Here is an 11,723-nt window from a genome sequence, read left to right as displayed (position 1 = left end):
AAAAAAATAAGTTGGTATTTTAAAAGTACATTTGCAGCTGTAAAGTTTTTTCAGCCTGACCACAGTTGTGTCCATTTACTCACATCTGTATTAAACCATTAGCTGATTAACTTCACTCTTTAGCCACATACATTTTGTTTTTCAGGGTAGAAGATATTTTTGAGAACAAAGTAAGTACTGCATGAAGTCATCCTGGTGAGTAGGCAAAAATATTGTTTGTTAGAAGCTGCTACAGAAGCATGACCAGAACTTTCTCAAAATCACAGGCAAACATTTCATGTGTGGTGCTGGGAAATATGCTTTTCCCTTGCTTTTCTTTTTTCTTGCTGTCACAGGATAGGAGGTATGTGTGTGATAGGAGTGTGGTTGAGCTGCTTAGATAAAACACTACTGAACTGCTGCTTTGGCTCTTCTCTTATGCACGAGTTACCTCTGGCTGCAAGTGTGGTGGTGGGAGGAGGTAGGAGATATTGGTGCAGTGTGCTGAGGGTGGCCATGCTCGCACCAGAGAGGGATACGTGGCAGCAGAGGTCCCTGTGCTGGTGGCTCTGGAAAAGGCTCTCATAAACTGTTAGCAGCAGCAGGGCAGCAATCGTGTGTTGTTTCTTCTCAGTGGGTGAAGCAAAATAGAGAAATAACCATGATCCTCCCTGTCTCCCTCCAAAACAAAGGGAAAAAACAAAACAAAACCAAAAAAAACTTCGGAAAGTATCTTCTGCTGGTGCCTTGGAAGCGTTAGAAATGCTGGGAGTGATTTGCTTTTCTTAGTGTGTGGGAAGACTTCCCAGGCAGGATCTGGGACTGGATGAATGCATAACAAAACATTCCTTAAGTCACTAGGGTAGTTAGTGATGACAACAGGTATTATACTTTTTTTTTTTTTAATTGAAATTTTTTTAATTCTACTAAAAACAAAACCAAAAGTGACTGTTCCCTTCTTTACAGCCCATTCTTCTTCCTTGATTCATTTACTGATTCTCAGGCCTTTCCACAACTACGGTCTTCTAACTTGAGCAGTGACCGAGAAGATAGTGTGAATACTAAGCAAAATAACCATTTGGTTTCATTCCAATAAGAAAAGGAAATTTGGAATCAAAACTGATTTTTTTTCTTTTAAAAGTCATATTTTTATAGTAGTCATAGAAAACTAAAATTAATTTGTAGTTTGGACCTCAATCTCAAAAAAACAACAACAAAAAAAAAAAAAAAAAAAAAAAAAAAAACCACCTGTTAATATTAAAGGAATCCAGACCAAATCAGTTACCTAACTTGCAGTTGTAGCACCCATAATTTTATGTGTTTATTTCTTAGGACCTTTCACTTAAATATTTATCCTCTTAGGGAATAAAGGAACTGTATCATTTGAAAGAATGATTCCAGACTGCCCCTGATCAGGGTCTGTTCAATGCCCTTTTTGCATGGAGTTCACAGAACCACCTCAGCATCCTCTGAAAATGCAGACGTGTCAAACCAACCCTTAACAAGAATTCAAACATCACTGAAAAGCATTTAGGCATCTGTAGGATGATTTAAATCACAAATATTGGCTGCCCTTCTATGTGCCTGCCAAGTTCAGAGGCATTAAGCTGAAGGTTTTCATTGTTTTAGTATTGTTCAGCGCAAAAGTTCAAAGCTATCTGTCTTCCTGACTTAAAACATTACAGCAATGTAAGCTATATGGGATTATAATATACACATGCTATATTCTGTACAGTTAGGAAAAGAGAAATTATCCATGACGACCTTCTCACTTCTGTGTAGCCATACCATTCTGAGTCAATATGTGTGAAATTATTTGACAAATGTTGTAGCAATTCCTGTAAATTGTCCCTTATATCAGTAACAAAGCAAACTTGTCCAGTTTAAGTAATATTGTCTCAATTGAATTTAAATGTATGCCATCTGTTTTGGGTGAGTTCATACACTACAAGAGTAGCAATGAGAAATGTCAGTCTCACAAGTTCAATAATTATACCCCAGATGCACTAAAATTAAGAGATAAGCTGTAGAAAAGTATGGGATTTGAAAATATGCTTTTTTCAATGGTCCAGGGGTTTCTCTGCTGAACTTGTATTAGTACTGATTTCTCTGCTGAACTTGTATCATTACCGTTGGTAAGAGTCCAGTCTGCCACTAGAAAGATGCCCAAATAACTAAAATTTCTGCAGGCCAGGGAAACAAGGGGACATGTGGAGTGGGCCTGTCCCTGCAAGTCCACAGTGTGGGCTGCAAAGAGTCCGTGGCTCCTGGGGCAGGCTGAACGTGGGGAGGCAGGGGGCTGTGAGCCCAGCTGTCCTCCGAGGAGAGCAGCGTCTGGGTGCTTTCAGGAGGGGGCATGGTCCAGTTGCTGGTCTAAAAGATTGATGCTTCTGGTACAGGCCAAGCTCAGCGTGACAGGACTGAATAGACAGCTGAGCCTTCATCTGAAATAATGGGCTAGAGATATCCAGCTCCCTCCGTGGGAGTTGGAGAACGCTGGGGAGGAAGCTGATGCTGGAGACGGATTTACATTTAGAAGAGTGAAGCATGGTGCTTGTGCTGACCTACTTTCAGTGTTTTTACTCTGAATTTATGCGAAAAGGTGACCAATTCTTGTGCTTAAGTAGGAGCAGGAAGGAAATTTACTAGGGAAAACCCTCCTGCCAAAAAGCAGAAAAAATCTAAGGAGAATCACATTAAATCTTTGTCACTGAGCAGACAAATACAGAAGTGAATACATTAGGCCATTTTTAGTTCATAATGGGTATGCCAAAGTGTAGTAGCAGTGCCAAACCTATAACACTGGCTTTAAAACAGAAAAACTAGTCGAGCACTGTGCCAGTAAGTCACAGTGTGGTCTAACTGGGCAACATGACATAACATAAAAGTGCATCTAGAAACATTTTCTACCTGGAAAATATGTGCTATCCAAACAGTATCTTTCAATAAGTGTAGTCAATGTGAAATAGATTGATCAGGAAAACATTAAATTAAAAAAATGTTGTGTGTGACTGGCGTATGTGATTATCAGATCTTAATTTGAAAAAGCTGAGTATTTGTGATAGCTTACAAATAAGTGTGTTAGGACCTTGAATAATGAAGCTGTTCAGGTAGTTCAGAGGAAGACAAAAGAATTGCAGAGTGTTATAGTAAAAAAAAATAAAATAAAACCTTGGTTAATGGAATTCACTCTGTATATGCAGTGATATTCAGTAACTGAGGCAAAAGAAATCATTATGCCAAAGCTTGCAAATGGAAGGCAGAGAACCAAATGGAAAATAAAGCATTATGTCAAAGCGAGCAGTAACTCCAGAATGAGATTTCTACATTTTTTATGACGTGAATATACAGCCTGTAGCAAAAATAACTGGTTTATTAAGCTCAGGCTATCACCAGATGCAAAAAAAAAAGAGGTAACAGTTCACAAACTGGAAAGCCATTATCAAATATGTAATGGGACATCACTGAATATTTTAGGTTACAAGCATTCTTTTGGCTTTCTGCATGAGAGAAAAGTGGAACTGAAGTCAAACAAATCAAACTAATATTACTTAATGTTGGATATACAGGCACTGGGCAGTTTAAATTAGAAGAGGAGTGTGCAAGGGAAACACACAGGCTGAAGAGACAGGTAATATAAACACAGGTAATGATGCTTATAGCAAAGACAAATGAATTCATGAAGCAGGTGACACTAAATGTGGAAGTGATTTATAGGAGACACTACTAAGTCAAGAAAACCAAAGAAGTAGTCCAATCACTAAAATACGCCACAAGATTATTGGAGTTTTTAACATTTCTTTAGAATATGGGCACTCAAATTTGGAAGGTGCTTCAGCCTTCTATGCTGTGTTTTTGTTTGAAAACAAATTCTGACGGCACCTGCTGGCTAGGTTGTGGTAAGTGGCCGCTTACCCTGCTGGCTCTGAGAGGGTCTAAAAGCACAAATCTCAGAGCTGCAGCTTCCCTGCACTGGGGGGATGCACTGGCAGGGGGCACAGCCCTTGGGTGCCGTTTGCTGCTCCCCAGCCACACTGTGCATGAGCAGAGCAGGAGGCTGGAGCAAGATGTTGCTGTGCTTTAATATAGATGCACGGGTAGAAATTATTTACAGAAGACAAGGGGGAGAGAACTCAGTTTATAAGATTAATGACCGCTTAGGATGTCTGGGATGAGTGCAGTGAGAGGGAGCTGGTGCCAGGGGTGGGAAAGCAGAACCGACAGCCAGCAGTGTGGCATTTCCTCGCCGCCCGGCTGGAGTTGTGAAGGCAAGATTTATTGGTGAAGCACAGGGCTGTGAGTAAAATACAGCAGGACTGGGATCTTGAGTCTCTGCATTGCTCATTTCTTTCTAATGAGCAGTCAACTCGCTGAGGAAACCAGTGGCTCTATTGGCAGTTTAAAAGTGATTACTGAAAACTTGAACCTTTGTAAGCCTCCAAATTAAGTTCTCATTGAAGTGTTGCCCTCCCCATCCCACATCCCCACCTTCATCCCCAGTAGAACATGTCTTAAAGCTTCTGCAGGATGCCTGGGACTTTACAGAGATAATATAGTCATTCCCAAGTTGTTCTCAAATGTTAGATATTTAGTGAAACAGTACCACAAAATGAGTGCTGAGATCCCCAGATGATCAGGGGAGAGCAGTAAGGCCCCTGCAAGGACTCATGGATGACTAAATTTAGGCAGGTGAGCTGAGCAGTCACTTCTGGACAGAGTTATGTAGAGGGAGAACTCTCCGGAGCAAGGTCAGTGTACGATGCTATAAATGGCACTTCTTGGGCCTGCTCCCATCAGATGATAAATAGGAATAATAAAATTACCATGTAGGATCTAACAATGTAATATAGCATATGATCACGCTTATGCATTTGAAAGGTAAAATATTTTCCGATGTGGGTGAACCTTCACAAGGAGCTGCAACTTACCTCTTTCTGCAGAATTTCTAATGGTCTAAACATTTCACTCACTTAAATAGTAAGGCAATTAGAAACCTTTTGATAAAACATTGTCTTAGACTTTATAGAAGTAATTGTTTGGTAGTACGGCAGGGGAGGCTTTGCTCCAAGAGGATGCTTTGCAGTGATAGAAGCAGATGGTTTACAAAGTTACCGAATAAGAACTGATTATTGATTTGCTATCCTCTAACAACATCAATGTTGAGTGATAATGTACTGTACTGCTTGTTACAGAGTAAATAGCCATTTTTATATTACTTGCTTTCTTGCAAATTGGCTACTGGCAGGGAAAGTAAAATATATGGCTGCTAATATCTTGAAGCAGTGAACAAATTGCACTGGGGGAACATCAGGGAAGCACTGCAGAACACTTGCTGATATTTACAACTTCTGCCTCTGTCAGAAGACTCAAAATCAAAAGTTCACAAAGTTTCTAAAAGCAGATATAGTCAGGGCCCTATTTTTTTCCTCTATTTGGTTTCAATACATGTGGTTGGTTTAGAAAAATATGAAATAAGTTCTATTTTAGCAGAACTTGAGAGGACAGTCAGGGGATTTTTAGCAGCCACGAGCATACAGTGAAATATTAGTTTCAGTATTGTTTCCCTGCCCGATTTACTCTCTTGGTTTGAAGAAAATAAAATTTTGGAAGGTTAAAAATGCAGCTAGAACCAGGAGTGATATTATAACTCAAGGTGACTGTGTAGCATGTTTAAATAAACATGCAGTAAGTATTTTGCCTTTTATATTGTGGTAGCTTTTATTAGCTGCTTAGTTGGGACAGGGGAAGGGAGACCATGATCTCTTGACAAGGTTGTTTTCACTCAAGCTGTTGTTCCTCTACAAAAACAGGCTTCTTGCAAGCCAGAGACACATGCCCGCCATGAGATACACACCCAAACTCTGCAGTGGACACGCGGATGCTAAAAGGTTTTTCACTATCAGTTTCACTCAGTGCTTGATCATTGCCTCTTTTGTGGGTTAGAGTCTCAAACGTGCTGGATGCAAGTTGGAGACTAACCTGCCCCCTCTCCTCTCTGCCCATCTGTCCACAGGTGTGGCTTCCAGGTCCCAAAATGAACAGCTTCCTCTGCCTGGTGCAGGCATTGCAAAGGGTTAAGGTGGCTCAGAGTAAATACTGGGGAGAAGAAAAAAAATCTGTTTTTGCAAAAGAAGAAAGGATCTGTCCTTTCATGATACTAATCGAGGATGAGGACTCAGAGTCTTTTGATCTTGCTGTGCAATTTTTTCTCTGTTTTTAAACACGGTGTTTTTATTTACAGCTAGCTCAGGAAGGCACAGTAACCTATCTTCTTCACACACAATAAAGCGAACACATACAAGTTATTAGGGCGTACTATATTTACTGATTAGGTAATAACATGGCAAGGCAAATAAAAGATTTTATGACAAATTTAAATAGCAGGGGATTAAAGTTCAGGGGACTGGGAATTAAGAAAAGGGACTTCATCTGGTCATGGTAGATAGTGGCCATTAAACTGTCCTCTGGGAGATTTGCTGAGCCTTCAATAATAGGAGCATATTTGTGTGTGCATGACTTGCCACGCCTTGTTTTTCTTAATTTGATGCAGTCTAGAGCAATTCCTAAGGTGTGCCTCCTTCCTTTGCCTGCTTCCCACCCCCCATTGGCTTTCTTTGATCTGTTTATGGACTTTTAAGTGGCAAATATAACTTAATTGACTGCTTATACTATATTGAACACAGTGACATACCTAAATCCAGTTATGCAGGGGAAAATAATGAATACTTATTCATCTGTGAGGTGCATTACTGTCAGCATTGTCCATCCTGTTTTCATTTCTTTGTGTTTGCTACAGTGACTGTGGTATAGCCAGCTGAAAGGACAGCTATTCCATGATAAATACTGTAAAAATGCTTTGTGTGTAAGACCATGTTTCCCCATTTTTTATTTATTTATTTTTTAATATTTGAAGTGCTCGAGTTCATAGAAGATCAGGTTGTGCTAATTAGAATAGTCCAGCAAAACCTCTGCTACTGGAACCACACTGATAAATCCCAATGCGTTTTCTTTAAAAAAGAGTTGACTCAGTTCTTGAGTGCGTCTTTTTTAAGCCATGCAATTTTTTGAAAGTGCACAGGGATTTATTTTGAAGCACATCTTGACTTTTAATAAATATATTGAAAGTGCTTTAAAAGATATCATAGCTAATTTTGCTCTCTCACAAACCCATCAGTTTTTATTACCTTTAACAAACCTTTTTCCATGAAAGAAAGGAAATGGTTCAAATCTCTCTGTGGTACATTTTCCTTTCAATTTTCCTGGTAGTCAGTGTTTAGGGGAAACAGCACTCAGAAAAATCTACCAATATATCAGCCCTAGAGGAAGGATGCACAGAAATGAGTTGACAACTGGAATAAATGGAGTAAAGGCACAAGGTAAAACAGCAATGCTGGAACAGCTTACTGTGCACAACGTCAGTTTAAGATACCCACTTCATGCGGCTGGCAGATTGCTGTGATGGAGAGGTCCAGGACTGAAAAACTCTGTGAGAACAAACCTGGATTTAGTTTGCATATTAGCCTCTTGCATGTCTCGTGTTGCCTGGGTGTTCCTTAGTGATTTTTACGTAGCAAGAGAAACACCTGCAGTTCCAACTCAAGCGTTTGGACTTTTAATGGCATTCAGTTAATGCTTGGCAAGTATGATTATAACAATCATTCTGTTTCTTAATCCTCACTAATGCCAAGGGTTGTTAGGTAGAGACTGCAAACAAGATGAGAAATTGGAAAATTTCTATGTTATGGGCTGAATGGGAGAATCTCCAAGGGGCTTAATTTTCTTTTTTCTTTTTTCTTATGGTAAATTTTGGATTATCAAACCAAGTGTCATAAAGAAAAAGAAAAGAAAAAAAAAAAGAGCTCTCTGAGTAATATTTTCACTTAAACCTCGAGAAAATTAACTGGAAAATGACAGTACAAGCTGCCTGTTGCCACAGCACCAAACTGGACACGCAGAATTGTGTAGGTGTTTAAGAAATAACTTAAACTTTTTTTTCTCCCCCCTGATAGGTACACCTAAGATGGATCTCCAAGGCACACATGCAGGATTTCCCACTTTGTTCCCTTCTGAATGCTTTGTGCTCCATTGCGTAGTTCAAAAGGGGAAGAGAAAAGCTTTGCTTCATGGGAAGCAATGGGAAGTGAGTTAGGAGCTGTCATTTTGGGTTTGCCACCTTCACGCTTCCAGTCCAGGCCAAATAGCTGCAGTGTTTCAGAGCTGCCAGTCTCTGCAGCTGTTGTAGGCAGTATTTGCAGCTGTATATGGCCTGTGAGAGGCAGACGATGGGTATTTCAGGAACGAGCTGCTTCTGCGTAATGCTTCTGCTGATGCGATCTCTGGAAGCCTTGTTCTAGCGTACGGGAGCATGCATGTGAGAAGGGAAGGCAAAATGCCAATGAGATCACTCTTGGGAGACTGGATACCCATCTTAATTTGTGCTCAGCACTTTGGGAGGAGCTCTGCCTGCAGCAGCGAGGCTTGTGATCCGCAAGGAGAAAGCTGCTTTATCAGGCATTGAGCCTCACAGGGCCTGGCAACGTTTCAACGTCATCTCACCAGTGAGATAGCAGTTTCCACATATGAAGCAGACAGCAGCTTTAATGGAAGGCATTTCATGACAGGGAGCTTTAAAAGTTATCCCATTATCCTGTAGTTGTACAATTAGGATATTCTGTAGCATGAAACATGCTACAGTTGTGATGGCTGCAATGTGTCATCGCTTTCTTCAACTTGCAGATAAGATGTGGCAGAGACTGATATTTCTGGGTAGCAGACGGGCTTCTGAAATGTCCTTGGATTACCAAAGTTGCTTTATACACAAGGAAGTCAGAGTAAAGTGTGGGATACCTGAACTAATTACCTAGAAATGGCAGCCTGAGGCTGGCTGAAGCCTGATCTGATTAGCATTCAGTGTCAGTGCTGGCAAATGATGAGGAACAGAAACTAACAGAGCAACAAAAAGATGAAAGGGAAGTGCTTCCTACCTGTCATTCAGACATTTCTCCCTAATGAACCCCCTCTGCAGCACTCGCAGCCTGTTCAGGAGGTGGCTTACTGATGGGAAGCAGCGCTGGGCAATCAGGTGACCGTGCGGTTTAGGGCACATGGGCACCTGCCAAATCAAAGCCACGTATCCGCAGGGCTTTGGGAAGCAAAGGGGCACAAGGGGTGGTGAGACACGGCCCAGGCTGGGCTCTGGTGGGCAGCCAGAGTCTGGCCAGGGCAGCCAGCAAACAAGGACTTCAAGTGCTTGCTGTCCAAAATAGGGAGGTAAGAAATACAGTGTCCTTTGTGAACTATAACACCATTTCCACCATTAGTTTCTAAATCTAATAACTGCAACTTAGAGTCGCTGGTAGCAGGGGAAAAAAAATAAATAAATAAAGGAAAAGAAAAAAGGCCCATGCTTTGTGCAGAATAATTACTAATTTATTTAAAAAACAAAATCAAGGCTGTCTGTGATTTGGGTCTAATTTCACATTTATTTTTCGTAGTTTGTTTGCTTAGTAGCTTCTGCAGTAAGACAGTGATTAGTTAAATCATTTATACATAAATTCAAAGACTTTTTCTTCATTTTAGATGCTCAGACTTAATTGGATCTAAATCAGATTAAAAAGTGACTTTGGAGGGAAAAATACCCCCAAGCATGAAAAGATGGTTATTTTTTTTAACTTATCACTTAAATGGCAGTAGAGATTTCTATCTTTACAACATTTATTCCCTGATACAGCATACAATTCTATTTAATGTTTAAAGAAAATACTTATATATTAAAACATTAGCAGTGCAGGGTATGAGGAAGACACTAACTTATCTTCCTCAGAATAAACAGCTTCTTAGTCCAGAGTATTTTCTTGAGATTGTAATGGAAATTTGAACTTAAATGTTGTGAAAGGAGGTCATTTTACAAGTTTGTTAGAACATATTAATTGCCGTGAAATCATATAACGCAAGCTGCATTAAAACTGTGGAAGAGTCTGCTCCTCTCTCAGGAGATGCCCAAGCAGATCCGGCAGCAGAAAGTTTGGATGAAGATGGAGTAGATTTCATTGCTGGAAAAGCAGTTGTAGTTTGGGAGCTTGAGAAACAACATCTGCAAACCCAGCGGAGGAAGATCTTTGTAAAGGAGCAGAGCACATCCTGGCTGTCAGAGCACAGGCTGTGCCACGGGGCAATAGCATTTGCTGCCTGGCCTTTTGCCTAGCTTGCTGACTGAGAATGTTTTTGGCATTTGGACAAACAGGTCAGCTGTGGGATCAGCTGTCTCCATGGCTTACCAGAACCCTTGTGAAGCAGAAGATGGAGGACTTGATGCAAAATCAGGTACTTAACCATATCGTGAGGCCAGGGGAATGTGTAGATTTTGAAGGAGTGAGCAGAGATTTGTATTCAGATAATTCTACATCTGGAATGAATCAAGGCTGAGCAATTCAAGCCATCTCCCCTCAAATGTGTGTTCTCGAGGCATTTTGACAGAGAGTACTGCAAAGATGAGAAAGGCAGAAGGATAACATCCATTGACTCCAAATGTCTATGTTCATCTTTCTCATCAATTATTTAGACAAGAAAGATTTACATGAAAATTAATCATTAAAGTTTGAATTGCTTCTTTACATCAATAATGAAATAGCTGCATCAAATACAAACAGATAAAGAGAATAGGATAAGAAATCGTCCTTAATACACAAAAGGAGAAGTAATATTTTAATGAAACTATAAAGCTCATTACTGCTTTACAATGGAGGGTTACTGTCAGTGACCTAGAATAGAGAGCTTTATAGGCTGAACATGAAACCTCCTGTTTAATCTATGATATTTGATGCTGGCATATTAAAAATTGCAGGCTGGATTCTGCTACATTCCATACAACAGTTCTTGTAGGAACCAAAATAATTTTCATAGTCAGAAGGTTGTCTTTTGAGTGTGTGTATACAAAATTACCATGGAAAACGTTGAATTCCAACAACATAACTTCTTAAAATTTTTAAACTGTTTCTGTCAAGTATGTTTCAGTCTGAGAGTAAGCCTACAAAATGCAAGTTCCTTTGTAATTTCCAACCTAATGTGAATTGGTGTGATGATATCTTTAATATAAAAATGCTGGGAGAAGGGCTTGGTACGCTTCTTGTTGTGCCAGCTGAAATGCAATAACCAAAAATTTTAGCTTCTTTTGCCCCTACTTGCCAAGTAATTTTTTTAGTGCTTTTATCCAGAAAAAAAAAAAAAAAAAAAAAAAAGCCTGGAAAGCATGAAGAGTGTGCAACCTGTATGCATAAAAATCTGCAAATAAATGTAATGGTGTCGTTACATGTATTTTATTGTGTATTAACATTGTTGTTTAAATAACATCATGTTGGTGTTACCTTTAGGGGTTTTGCATGTTCAGTGATGAGAAAGCAGCAAACTAAGTCAGATGCAGCATTGACCCGAAAAGCATTGAGACCCTGCAGTATTTTTGGTAGGTACAAATGCTTTTCCAAATTCCATTGCTTTTAACTTGCTATTGGATCTTTTCAAAGGCTTGTGTGTGACAGAGTTGCTTCCAAAAGCGTACTGTGCCCTACATCTGTGAGTATAACTCTAAAAAAATGGTGAGCATCGCTACGGCTAAATAACTTAGATAATGTGGATGTGTCTAGGGTACTGTGTAATTATAAATAAGGTAAGAATGCATGCTGCTCTGGTATAAGTTCTGTTCAAACCTGGAAGACACCCAACATCAGGCCCAGCAGCCAATCTCTGTA

This window comes from Netta rufina, assembly GCF_964035555.1.
Source record: "Netta rufina genome assembly, chromosome: 5".
In the NCBI taxonomy this organism is placed as follows: domain Eukaryota; kingdom Metazoa; phylum Chordata; class Aves; order Anseriformes; family Anatidae; genus Netta; species Netta rufina.
This window is presented reverse-complemented; position numbering follows the sequence as displayed.